This window comes from Heterodontus francisci, unplaced genomic scaffold (genome assembly GCF_036365525.1).
Source record: "Heterodontus francisci isolate sHetFra1 unplaced genomic scaffold, sHetFra1.hap1 HAP1_SCAFFOLD_256, whole genome shotgun sequence".
Taxonomy (NCBI): domain Eukaryota; kingdom Metazoa; phylum Chordata; class Chondrichthyes; order Heterodontiformes; family Heterodontidae; genus Heterodontus; species Heterodontus francisci.
The window spans coordinates 669294-683043 of NW_027140732.1; positions in this window are offsets into that span (position 1 = coordinate 669294).

The window sequence follows — 13750 nt, forward strand, 5'->3', positions numbered from 1 at the left end:
CTCACATCAGGAAAGAGTTAATTCAATCCAGACCTCTATTCATACCAGCTGGAGTGGAACTGAGTCCCACACACACATCAGGAAAGAGTCAATTAAATCCAGACCTCTATTAACAACAGCTGGAGTGGAACTGAGTCCCACTCACACACCAGGAAAGAGTCAATTCAATCCAGACCTCTATTAATACCAGCTGGAGTGTTGCTGAGCCCACACACACAGCAGGAAAGAGCCAATTCAATCCAGACCTCTTAATAACAGCTGGAGTGGGACTGAGCCCCACTCACTCACCAGGAAGGATCCAATTCAATCCAGATCTCTTAGTACCAGCTGGAGCGGCACTGAGTCCCACTCACACCCAAGAAAAACGCCAAATCAATCCAGGCATCTATTAATACCAGCTGGAATGGTACTGAGCACCACTCACTCACCAGGAAAGAGCCAATTCAATCCAGACCTCTATTAATACCGGCTGGAGTGGTACTGAGCATCACTCACTCACAAGGAAAGAGCCAATTCAATCCAGACATCTATGAATACCAGCTGGAATGGTACTGAATCGCAATCACACACCAGCTAAGAGGCAATTCAAACCAGGTCTCTGTGAATACCAGCTGGAGTGGTACTGAGTCCCACTTACTCACCAGGTAGGAGGCAATTCAATCCAGACCTCAATGAATTCCAGCTGGTGTGGTACTGAGTCCCAATCACACACCAGCTAAGAGGCAATTCAAACCAGGCCTCTATTAATACCAGGTGGAGCGGAACTGAGTCCCACACACACACCAGAAAAGAGCCAACTCAATCCAGGCCTCTATTAATACCAGCTGGAGAGGTAGTGAGTCCCACTCACACACCAGGCAAGAGCCAATTCAATCCAGGCCTCTATTTATAACAGCTGGAGTGGACCTGAGTCCCTCTCACACACCAGGAAAGAGTCACTTCAAACCAGGCCTCTATTAATACCAGCTGGAGTGGAACTGAGTCCCACACACACACCAGGAAAGAGTCAATTCAATCCAGACCTCTATTAATACCAGCTGGAGTGGAACTGAGTCCCACACACACATCAGGAAAGAGTCAATTAAATCCAGACCTCTATTAACAACAGCTGGAGTGGAACTGAGTCCCACTCACACACCAGGAAAGAGTCAATTCAATCCAGACCTCTATTAATACCAGCTGGAGTGTTGATGAGCCCACTCACACAGCAGGAAAGAGCCAATTCAATCCAGACCTCTTAATACCAGCTGGAGTGGGACTGAGCCCCACTCACTCACCAGGAAGGAGCCAATTCAATCCAGACCTCTTAGTACCAGCTGGAGCGGCACTGAGTCCCACTCACTCCCCAGAAAAACGCCAAATCAATCCACGCATCTATTAATACCAGCTGGAATGGTACTGAGTCCCACTCTCACTCCAGGAAAGAGCCAAATCAATCCAGACTTCTATTAATACAAGCTGGAGTGGTACTGAGTCGCAATCACACACCAGCTAAGAGGCAATTCAAACCAGGTCTCTATGAATACCAGCTGGAGTGGTACTGAGTCCCACTCACACACCAGGAAAGAGGCAATTCAATCCAGGTCTCTATGAATACCAGCTGGAGTGGTACTGAGTCCCACTCACACACCAGCTAAGAGGCAATTCAATCCAGGTCTCTATGAATACCAGGTGGAGTGGTACTGAGTCCCACTCACACACCAGCTAAGAGGCAATTCAATCCAGGTCTCTATGAATACCAGCTGGAGTGGCACTGAGTCCCACTCACTCACCAGGTCGGAGGCAATTCAATCCAGACCTCTATGAATTCCAGCTGGTGTGGTACTGAGTCCCAATCACACACCAGCTAATAGGCAATTCAAACCAGGCCTCTATTAATACCAGCTGGAGTGGAACTGAGTCCCACACACACACCAGTAAAGAGTTAATTTCATCCAGACCTCTATTCATACCAGCTGGAGTGGAACTGAGTCCCACACACACACCAGGAAAGAGTCAATTCAATCCAGACCTCTATTAATACCAGCTGGAGTGGAACTGAGTCCCACACACACATCAGGAAAGAGTCAATTCAATCCAGACCTCTATTAAAAACAGCTGGAGTGGAACTGAGTCCCACTCACACACCAGGAAAGAGTCAATTCAATCCAGACCTCTATTAATACCAGCTGGAGTGTTGCTGAGCCCACTCACACAGCAGGAAAGAGCCAATTCAATCCAGACCTCTTAATACCAGCTGGAGTGGGACTGAGCCCCACTCACTCACCAGGAAGGAGCCAATTCAATCCAGACCACTTAGTACCAGCTGGAGCGGCACTGAGTCCCACTCACACCCCAGAAAAACGCCAAATCAATCCAGACATCTATGAATACCGGCTGGAGTGGTACTGAGCACCACTCACTCACAAGGAAAGAGCCAATTCAATCCAGACATCTATGAATACCAGCTGGAGTGGTACTGAGTCGCAATCACACACCAGCTAAGAGGCAATTCAAACCAGGTCTCTATGAATACCAGCTGGAGTGGTACTGAGTCCCACTCACACACCAGGAAAGAGGCAATTCAATCCAGGTCTCTATGACTACCAGCTGGAGTGGTACTGAGTCCCAATCACACACCAGCTAAGAGGCAATTCAATCCAGGTCTCTATGATTGCCAGCTGGAGTGGTACTGAGTCCCACTCACTCACCAGGTAGGAGGCAATTCAATCCAGACCTCTATGAATTCCAGCTGGTGTGGTACTGAGTCCCAATCACACACCAGCTAAGAGGCAATTCAAACCAGGCCTCTATTAATACCAGCTGGAGCGGAACTGAGTCCCACACACACACCAGGAAAGAGCCAATTCAATCCAGGCCTCTATTAATACCAGCTGGAGAGGTAGTGGTCCCACTCACACACCAGGCAAGAGTTAATTCAATCCAGGCCTCCATTCATACCAGCTGGAATGCAACTGAGTCCCACACACACACCAGGAAAGAGTCAATTCAATCCAGACCTCTATTAATACCAGCTGGAGTGGAACTGAGTCCCACACACACATCAGGAAAGAGTCAATTCAATCCAGACCTCTATTAACAACAGCTGGAGTGGAACTGAGTCCCACTCACACACCAGGAAAGAGTAAATTCAATCCAGACCTCTATTAATACCAGCTGGAGTGTTGCTGAGCCCACTCACACAGCAGGAAAGAGCCAATTCAATCCAGACCTCTTAATACCAGCTGGAGTGGGACTGAGCCCCACTCACTCACCAGGAAGGAGCCAATTCAATCCAGACCTCTTAGTACCAGCTGGAGCGGCACTGAGTGCCACTCACACCCAAGAAAATCGCCAAATCAATCCAGGCATCTATTAATACCAGCTGGAATGGTACTGAGTCCCACTCTCACACCAGGAAAGAGCCAAATCAATCCAGACCTCTATTAATACAAGCTGGAGTGGTGCTGAGTCCTACTCTCACACCAGGAAAGAGCCAAATCAATCCAGACCTCTATTAATACAAGCTGGAGTGATACTGATTCCCACTCTCACACCAGGAAAGAGCCAAATCAATCCAGACCTCTATTAGTACCAGCTGGAGTGTTACCGAGACCCACTCATACACCAGGAAGGAGGCAATTAAGTCCAGTCCTCTATTAACACCAGCTGGAGTGGTAGTGAGTCCCACTCACACACCAGGAAAGAGCCAAATCAATACAGACCTCTATTAATACCAGCTGGAGTGGTACTGAGTCCCACGCACACACCAGGAAAGTGAAATATCAATCCACACCTCGATAAATACCAGCTGGAGTGTTACCGAGACCCACTCACACACCAGGAAAGAGGCAATTCAATCCAGACCTCTATTAATACCGGCTGGAGTGGTATTGTGTCCCACTCACACACCAGGAAAGAGCCAAATCAATACAGACCTCTATTAATACTAGCTGGAGTGGTACTGAGTCCCACCCAGTCTCCAGGAAATTGCCAATTCAATCCATACCTCTATAAATACCAGCTGGAGTGGCACTGAGTCCCACTCACACCCCAGAAAAACGCCAATTCAATCCAGGCATCTATTAATAGCAGCTGGAGTCGTACTGAGTCTAACTCACACACCAGGAAAGAGCCAATTCAATCCAGGCCTCTATTAATTCCAGCTGGAATGGTACTGAGTCCCACTCACACACCAGGACAGAGCCAATTCAATCCAGGCCTCTATTAATACCAGCTGCAGTGGTACTGAGCCCCACTCACACACCAGGAAAGAGCCAATTCAATACAGAACTCCATTAATACCAGCTGGAATGGTAGCGTCCCACTCACACACGAGGACAGAGCCAATTCAATCCAGGCCTCTATTAATACAAGCTGCAGTGGTACTGATTCCCACTCACACACCAGGAAAGAGCCAAATCATTGCCGACCACGATGAGTCCCACTCACACACAAGAATAAAGCCAATTCAATACAGAACTAATTTAATAACAGCTGGAGTTGTACTGAGTCCCACTCACACACCAGGAAAGAGCCAATTCAATACAGAACTCCATTACTAACAGCTGGAGCGGTAATGAGTCCCATTCATACACCAGGAAAGATCCAATTCAATACAGGCCTCGATTAATACCAGCTGGAGTGGTACTGAGTCCCACTCACACACCAGGAAAGAGCCAATTCAATACAGGCCTCGATTAATACCAGCTGGAGTGGTACTGAGCCCCGCTCACACACCACGAAAGAGCCAATTCAATATAGGCCTCTGTTAATACAAGCTGGAGTGGCACTGAGTCCCACTCACACACAAGGAGAGAGCCAATTCAATCCCGGCTTGTATCAATACCAGAAGGAGTGGTATTGAGAGTCACTCACACACCAGTAAAGAGCCAATTCGATCCAGACCTCTATTAATAGCAGCTGGAGTGGCACTGATTCCCACTCACACACCAGGAAAGAGCCAATTCAATCAAAACCTCTATTAACACCAGCTGGAGTGGTACTGAGTCCCATTCACACACCAGGAAAGAGGCAATTCTATCCAGGCCTCAATTAATACCAGCTGGAGTGGTACTTAGTCCCACTCACACACCAGGAAAGAGCCAATTCAATACAGAACTCCATTAATACCAGCTGGAATGGTAGCGTCCCACTCACACACGAGGACAGAGCCAATTCAATCCAGGCCTCTATTAATACAAGCTGCAGTGGTACTGATTCCCACTCACACACCAGGAAAGAGCCAAATCATTGCCGACCACGATGAGTCCCACTCACACACAAGAATAAAGCCAATTCAATACAGAACTTATTTAATAACAGCTGGAGTTGTACTGAGTCCCACTCACACACCAGGAAAGAGCCAATTCAATACAGAACTCCATTACTAACAGCTGGAGCGGTAATGAGTCCCATTCATACACCAGGAAAGATCCAATTCAATACAGGCCTCGATTAATACCAGCTGGAGTGATACTGAGTCCCACTCACACACCAGGAAAGAGCCAATTCAATACAGGCCTCGATTAATACCAGCTGGAGTGGTACTGAGCCCCGCTCACACACCACGAAAGAGCCAATTCAATCCAGACCTCTTAATACCAGCTGGAGTGGTACTGAGCCCCACTCACACACCAGGAAAGAGCCAATTCAATATAGGCCTCTGTTAATACAAGCTGGAGTGGCACTGAGTCCCACTCACACACTAGGAGAGAGCCAATTCAATCCCGGCTTGTATCAATACCAGAAGGAGTGGTATTGAGAGTCACTCACACACCAGTAAAGAGCCAATTCAATCCAGGCCTCTATTTATACCAGCTGGAGCGGAACTGAGTCCCACTCACACACCAGTAAAGAGCCAATTCGATCCAGACCTCTATTAATAGCAGCTGGAGTGGCACTGATTCCCACTCACACACCAGGAAAGAGCCAATTCAATCAAAACCTCTATTAACACCAGCTGGAGTGGTACTGAGTCCCATTCACACACCAGGAAAGAGGCAATTCTATCCAGGCCTCAATTAATACCAGCTGGAGTGGTACTTAGTCCCACTCACACACCAGAAAAGAGGCAATTCTATCCAGACCTCTATTAATGCCAGCTGGAGTGGTACTGAGCCCCACTCACACACCAGGAAAGAGGCAATTCTATCCAGGCCTCTATTCATTCCAGCTGGAGTGGTACTGAGCCCCACTCACTCACCAGGAAGGAGCCAATTCAAATCAGGTTTCTATTAATACCAGCTGGAGTGGGACTGTGTCCCACTCAGACACCAGGAAAGAGGCAATTCAATCCATACCACTTAATTCCGGCTGGAGTGCGACTGAGTCCCACTCACACACCAGGAAAGAGCCAATACAATCCAGAGCTCTATGAATACCAGCGGGAGTGGTACTGAGTCCCACTGACACACCAGGAAAGAGGCAATTCAATCCAGACCTCTATTAATAGCAGCTGGAGTGGTACTGAGTCCCACTCTCACATCAGGACAAAGCCAATTCAATCCAGGTCTCTATTAATACCAGCTGGAGTGTTACTGAGCCCCACTCACACACCAGGAAAGAGGCAATTAAATCCAGGTCTCTGTTAATACCAGCTGGAGTGGTACGGAGCCCCACTCACACACCAGGAATGAGCCAATTTAATCCAGGCCTCTATTAATGCAAGCTGCAGTGGCACTGAGTCCCACTCACACACCAGGAAAGACCCAAATCATTGCCGACCACTATGAGTCCCACTCACACACAAGAAAAAAGCCAATTCAATACAGAACTCCATTAATACCAGCTGGAGTGGTCCTGAGTCCCACTCACACACCAGGAAAGAGCCAATTCAATACAGAACTCCATTAATAACAGCTGGAGTGGTACTGAGCCCCACTCACACACCAGGAAAGAGCCGATTCAATATAGGTCTCTATTAATACCAGCTGGAGTGGTACTGAGCCCCACTCACATACAAGGAGAGAGCCAATTCAATCCAGGCTTCTATTAACACCAGCTGGAGTGGTACTGAGTCCCACTCACTCACCAGTAAAGAGTCAATTCAATCCAGACATCTTATTAACACCAGCTGGAGAGGTACTGAGCCCCACTCACAGACCAGGAAAGAGGCAATTCAATCCAGGTCTCTATTAATACCAGCTGGAGTGGGACTGAGTCCCACTCACAGACCAGGAAAGAGCCAATTCAATCCAGACATCTTTTAATACCAGCTGGAGTGATATTGAGTCACACTCACACTCCAGGAAAGAGCCAATTAAATACAGACCTCTATGAATACAAGCTGGAGTGGTACCGAGCCCACTCACACACCAGAAAAGAGGCCATTCAATGCAGACCTCTATTAATACCAGATGGAGTGGTACTGAGTCCCACTCTGACACCAGGACAGAGTCAATTCAAACCAGGTTTCTATTAATACCAGATGGGGAGGTAGTGAGTCCCACTCTCACACCAGGACAGAGCCAATTCAAACCAGGTTTCTATTAATATCAGCTGCAGAGGTACTGAGTCCCACTCACACACCAGGAAAGAGCCAATTCAATCCAGGTCTCTATTAACACCAGCTGTAGTGGTACTGAACCCCACTCACACACCAGGAAAGTGCCAATACAATCCAGAACTCTAATAATACCAGCTGGAGTGGTACTGAGCACCACTCACAGACCAGGAAAGAGACAATTCAATCCAGACCTCTATTAATAACAGATGGATTGGTACCGAGTCTGAGACCCACTGATACACCAGGAAAGAGCAAATTCTATCCTGTCCTCTATTAATAACAGCTGGAGTGGTACTGAGCCCCACTCACACACCAGGAAGAACCAATTCAATCCAGGCCTCTATTAATAGCAGCTGGAGTGGTACTGAGTCCCACTCACACACCAGGAGACTGTAAATTCAATCTAGGCCTCTCTTAATACCTGCAGAAGTGGTACATAGCCCCTTTGACACAGGAGGAGAGAGAAAATGTATTCCTGAACACTATCAATACCAGTTAGAGTTGCACTGAGTCCCACTCACACACAGGAAATTGCCAATTCAATCCAGGCCTCTATTAATACCAGCCGCAGTGGTACTGATCCCCACTCACACACCAGGAAAGCGCCAATCCAATCCAGACCTCTATGAATACAAGCTGGTATGGTACCGAGTCTCACTCACAGACCAGGAAAGAGCCAATTCAATCCAGATCTCTATTACTACCAGTTGGAGTGGTACGGAGCACCATACACACACCAGGAAAGAGCAAAATCATCCAGGCTAATTTAATACCAGCTGGAGTGGGACTGAACCCCACTCACACACCAGGAAAGAGCCAATACAATCCAGAACTCTATTAATACCAGCTGGAGTGGTACTGAGCCCCACTCACACACCAGGAAAGAGGCAATTCAATCCAGGTCTCTATTAACACCAGCTGTAGTGGTACTAAACCCCACTCACACACCAGGAAAGTGCCAATACAATCCAGAACTCTAATAATACCAGCTGGAGAGGTACTGCGCCCCACTCACAGACCAGGAAAGAGACAATTCAATCCAGACCTCTATTAATACCAGATGGATTGGTACCGAGTCTGAGACCCACTGATACACCAGGAAAGAGCAAATTCTATCCAGTCCTCTATTAATAACAGCTGGAGTGGTACTGAGTCCCACTCACACACCAGCAAAGAGCCAATTCAAACCAAGTCTCTATTAATAACAGCTGGAGTGGTACTGAGCCCCACTGACTCACCAGGGAAGAGCCATTTCGATCCAGGACTCTTTTTATAGCGACTGGAGTGGGACGGAGCCCCACTCACACACCAGGAAAGAGCCAATTCAAACCAGGCCTCAATGAATACCAGCTGGAGTGGTACTGAGTCCACTCTCACACCAGGACAGAGGAAATCAAACCAGGTATCTATTATTAACAGCTGGAGTGGTACTGAGTCCCACTCACACACCACGAAAGAGGCAATTCAATCCAGCTCTTTATTCATACCAGCTGGAGTGGTACTGAGTCCCACTCTCACACCAGGACAGAGCAATTCAAACCAGGTTTCTATTAGTACCAGCTGGAGTGGTACTGAGTCCCACTCACACACCAGGAGAGAGGCACTTCAATCCAGGTCTCTATTAATACCAGCTGGAGTGGGACGGAGTCCCACTCACAGACCAGGAAAGAGCCAATTCAATCCAGACCTCGATTAATAAAAGCTGGAGTGGTACAGAGCCCACACACACACTAGGAAAGAGGAAAATCATCCAGGCTAATTTAATACCAGCTGGAGTGGGACTGAACACCACTCACACACCAGGAAAGAGCCAATACAATCCAGAACTCTATTAATACCAGCTGGAGTGGTACTGAGCCCCACTCACACACCAGGAAAGAGGCAATTCAATCCAGGTCTCTATTAACAATAGCTGGAGTGGTACTGAACCCCAGTCACACACCAGGGAAGAGGCAATTCAATCCAGGCCTCCTTTTAGAGCGACTGCAGTGGGACTGAGTCCCACTCACACATCATGAAAGAGCCAATTCAATCAAGGCCTCTAATAATGCCAGCATGAGTGGGACTGAGTCCCACTCACACACCAGGAAAGAGACAATTGAAACCAGGCCTCTATTAATATCAGCTGGAGTGGTACTGAGCCCCACTCACACACCAGGAAAGATACAATTCAATACAGGCCTATATTAATACCAGATGGAGTTGCACTGAGTCCCACTCACACCTCAGGAAAGAGCCAATTCAATCCAGACCTCTATTAATACCAGCTGGAGTGGTACTGAGTCTCACTCACCCACCAGGAAAGCGCCAATTCAATCCAGACCTCTATTAATATCAGCTGGAGTGGTAGTGAGCCCCACTCACACAACGGGATACAGCCAATTCAATCCAGACCTCTTATTAACACCAGCTGGGGTGGTACTGAACCCAACTCACACAGCAGGAAAGAGCCAATTCAATCCAGACCTCTTATTAACACCGGCTGGAGTGGTACTGAGCCCCACTCACATACGAGAAAAGTGCCAATTCAATCAAGGCCTCTAATACTACCAGCTGGAGTGGGACTGAGTCCCACTCACACACCAGGAAAGAGACAATTGAAACCAGGCCTCTATTAATATCAGCTGGAGTGGTACTGAGTCCCACTCATCCATCGGCAAAGAGCCAATTCAATCCAGATCTCTATTAATACCAGCTGGCGTGGCACGGAGCCCCACTCACACACCAGGAAAGATACAATTCAATACAGGCCTATATTAATACCAGCTGGAGTTGCACTGAGTCCCATTCACAGCTCAGGAAAGAGCCAATTCAATCCAGACCTCTATTAATACCAGCTGGAGTGGTACTGAGTCTCACTCACCCACCAGGAAAGCGCCAATTCAATCCAGACCTCTATTAATATCAGCTGTAGTAGTAGTGAGCCCCACTCACACAACGGGATACAACCAATTCAATCCAGACCTCTTATTAACACCAGCTGGGGTGGTACTGAACCCAACTTACACAGCAGGAAAGAGCCAATTCAATCCAGAACTCTTATTGACACCAACTGGAGTGGTACTGAGTCCCACTCTAACACCAGGACAGAGCCAATTCAAACGAGGTTTCTATTATTACCAGCTGGAGTGCGAATGAGTCCCACTCACAGACCAGGAAAGAGCCAATTCAATCCAGACCTCTTTTAATACCAGATGGAGTGGTACCGAGTCCCACTCTCACACCTGGACAGAGCGAATTCGAACCAGGTCCCTATTAATACCAGATGGAGTGGTACTGAGTCCCACTCTCACACCAGGACAGAGCCAATTCAAACCAGGTTTATATTAATACCAGCTGGAGTGGTACTGAGTCCCACTCACACACCAGGAAAGAGGCAATTCAATGCAGACCACTATTAGAACCAGATGGAGTGGTACTGAGTCCCATGCTCACACCAGTAGAGCCAATTCAATCCAGGCCTCTATTAATACAAGCTGGAGTGGTACCGAGTACCACTCACACATCATGAAAGAGCCAATTCAATGCAGACCTCTATTAATACCAGATGTAGTGGTACTGAGTCCCACTCTCACACCAGGACAGAGCCAATTCAAACCAGGTTTCTATTAACACCAGCTGGAGTGGTACTGAACCCCACTAACACACCAGGAAAGAGGCAATTCAATGCAGACCACTATTAGAACCAGATGGAGTGGTACTGAGTCCCACGCTCACACCAGTAGAGCCAATTCAATCCAGGCCTCTATTAATACCAGCTGGAGTGGTACCGAGTACCACTCACACATCATGAAAGAGCCAATTCAATCAAGGCCTCTGATAATACCAGCTGGAGTGGGACTGATTCCCACTCACACACCAGGAAAGAGACAATTGAAATCAGGCCTCTATTAATATCAGCTGGAGTGGTACTGAGTCCCACTCATCCATCGGCAAAGAGCCAATTCAATCCAGATCTCTATTAATACCAGCTGGCGTGGCACTGAGCCCCACTCACACACCAGGAAAGATACAATTCAATACAGGCCTATATTAATACCAGCTGGAGTTGCACTGAGTCCCATTCACACCTCAGGAAAGAGCCAATTCAATCCAGACCTCTTATTAACACCAGCTGGAGTGGTACTGAACCCAACTCACACAGCAGGAAAGAGCCAATTCAATCCAGAACTCTGAGTAACACCAACTGGAGAGGTACTGAGTCTCACTCACCCACCAGGAAAGCGCCAATTCAATCCAGACCTCTATTAATATCAGCTGGAGTGGTAGTGAGCCCCACTCACACAACGGGATACAGCCAATTCAATCCAGACCTCTTATCAACACCAGCTGGGGTGGTAATGAACCCAACTCACACAGCAGGAAAGAGCCAATTCAATCCAGAACTCTTATGAACACCAACTGGAGTGGTACTGAGTCCCACTCTAACACCAGGACAGAGCCAATTCAAACGAGGTTTCTATTATTACCAGCTGGAGTGCGAATGAGTCCCACTCACAGACCAGGAAAGAGCCAATTCAATCCAGACCTCTTTTAATACCAGATGGAGTGGTACCGAGTCCCACTCTCACACCAGGACAGAGCGAATTCGAACCAGGTCTCTATTAATACCAGATGGAGTGGTACTGAGTCCCACTCTCACACCAGGACAGAGCCAATTCAAACCAGGTTTATATTAATACCAGCTGGAGTGGTACTGAGTCCCACTCACACAACAGGAAAGAGCCAATTAAATTCAGACCTCTATCAATACCAGCTGGAGTGGCACCGAGTCCCACTCACACATCAGGAAAGAGGCAATTCAATGCAGACCTCTATTAATACCAGATGCAGTGGTACTGAGTCCCACTCTCACACCAGGACAGAGCCAATTCAAACCAGGTTTCTATTAACACCAGCTGGAGTGGTACTGAACCCCACTCACACACCAGGAAAGAGGCAATTCAATGCAGACCACTATTAGAACCAGATGGAGTGGTACTGAGTCCCACGCTCACACCAGTAGAGCCAATTCAATCCAGGCCTCTATTAATACCAGCTGGAGTGGTACCGAGTACCACTCACACATCATGAAAGAGCCAATTCAATCAAGGCCTCTGATAATACCAGCAGGAGTGGGACTGATTCCCAGTCACACACCAGGAAAGAGACAATTGAAATCAGGCCTCTATTAATACCAGCTGGAGTGGTACTGAGTCCCACTCACCCACCGGGAGAGACGCAATTCAATCCAGGCCTGCATTAATACCAGTTGGAGAGAAGCTGAGTCCCACTCACACACCAGGAATGTTTAAATTCAATCTAGGCCTCTCTTAATACCTGCAGAAGTTGTACATAGCCCCTTTGACACAGGAAGAGAGAGACAATTTATTCCTGAACACTATCAATACCAGTTGGAGTTGCACTGAGTCCCACTCACACATCAGGAAAGAGCTAATTCAATCCAGGCCTCCATTAATACCAGCTGCAGTGGTACTGATCCCCACTCACACACCAGGAAAGTGCCAATTCAATCCAGGCCTCTATTGAAACCAGCTAGAGATGTACTGAGCCCCACTCACACACCAGGAAAGAGACAATTCAATCCACACCTCTCTGAATACAAGCTGGTGTGGTACCGAGTCTCACTCATACACCAGGAAAGAGCCAATTCAATCCAGGCCTCTATCAATACCATCTGGAGTGGCTCTGAGCCCCACTCGCACATCAGGAAAGAGCAAAATCAATCCAGGCTAATTTAATACCAGCTGGAGTGGGACTGTGCGCCAGTCACACACCAGGAAAGTGACAATTCAATACAGGCCTCTATTAATACCAGCTGGAGTTGCACTGAGTCCCACTCACATCTCAGGAAAGAGCCAATTCAATCCAGACCACTATTAATAACAGCTGGAGTGGTACTGAGTCTCACTCACCCACCAGCAAAGCGCCAATTCAATCCAGACCTCTATTAATATCAACTGGAGTGGTAGTGAGCCCCACTCACACACCTGGATACAGCCAATTCAATCCAGAACTCTTTAACACCAGCTGGAGTGGTACTGAACCCAACTCACACAGCAGGAAAGAGCCAATTCAATCCAGAACTCGAATGAACAGCAACTGGATTAGTACTGATCCCCACTCACGAACCAGGAAAGAGCCAAATCAATCCAGGCCTCTATTAATCCCAGCTGCTTTGGGACTGAGTTCCCACTCACCCACCAGGAAAGAGCCAATCCAATTCAGACATCTATTAATACCAGCTGGAGTTGTACTGAGTAC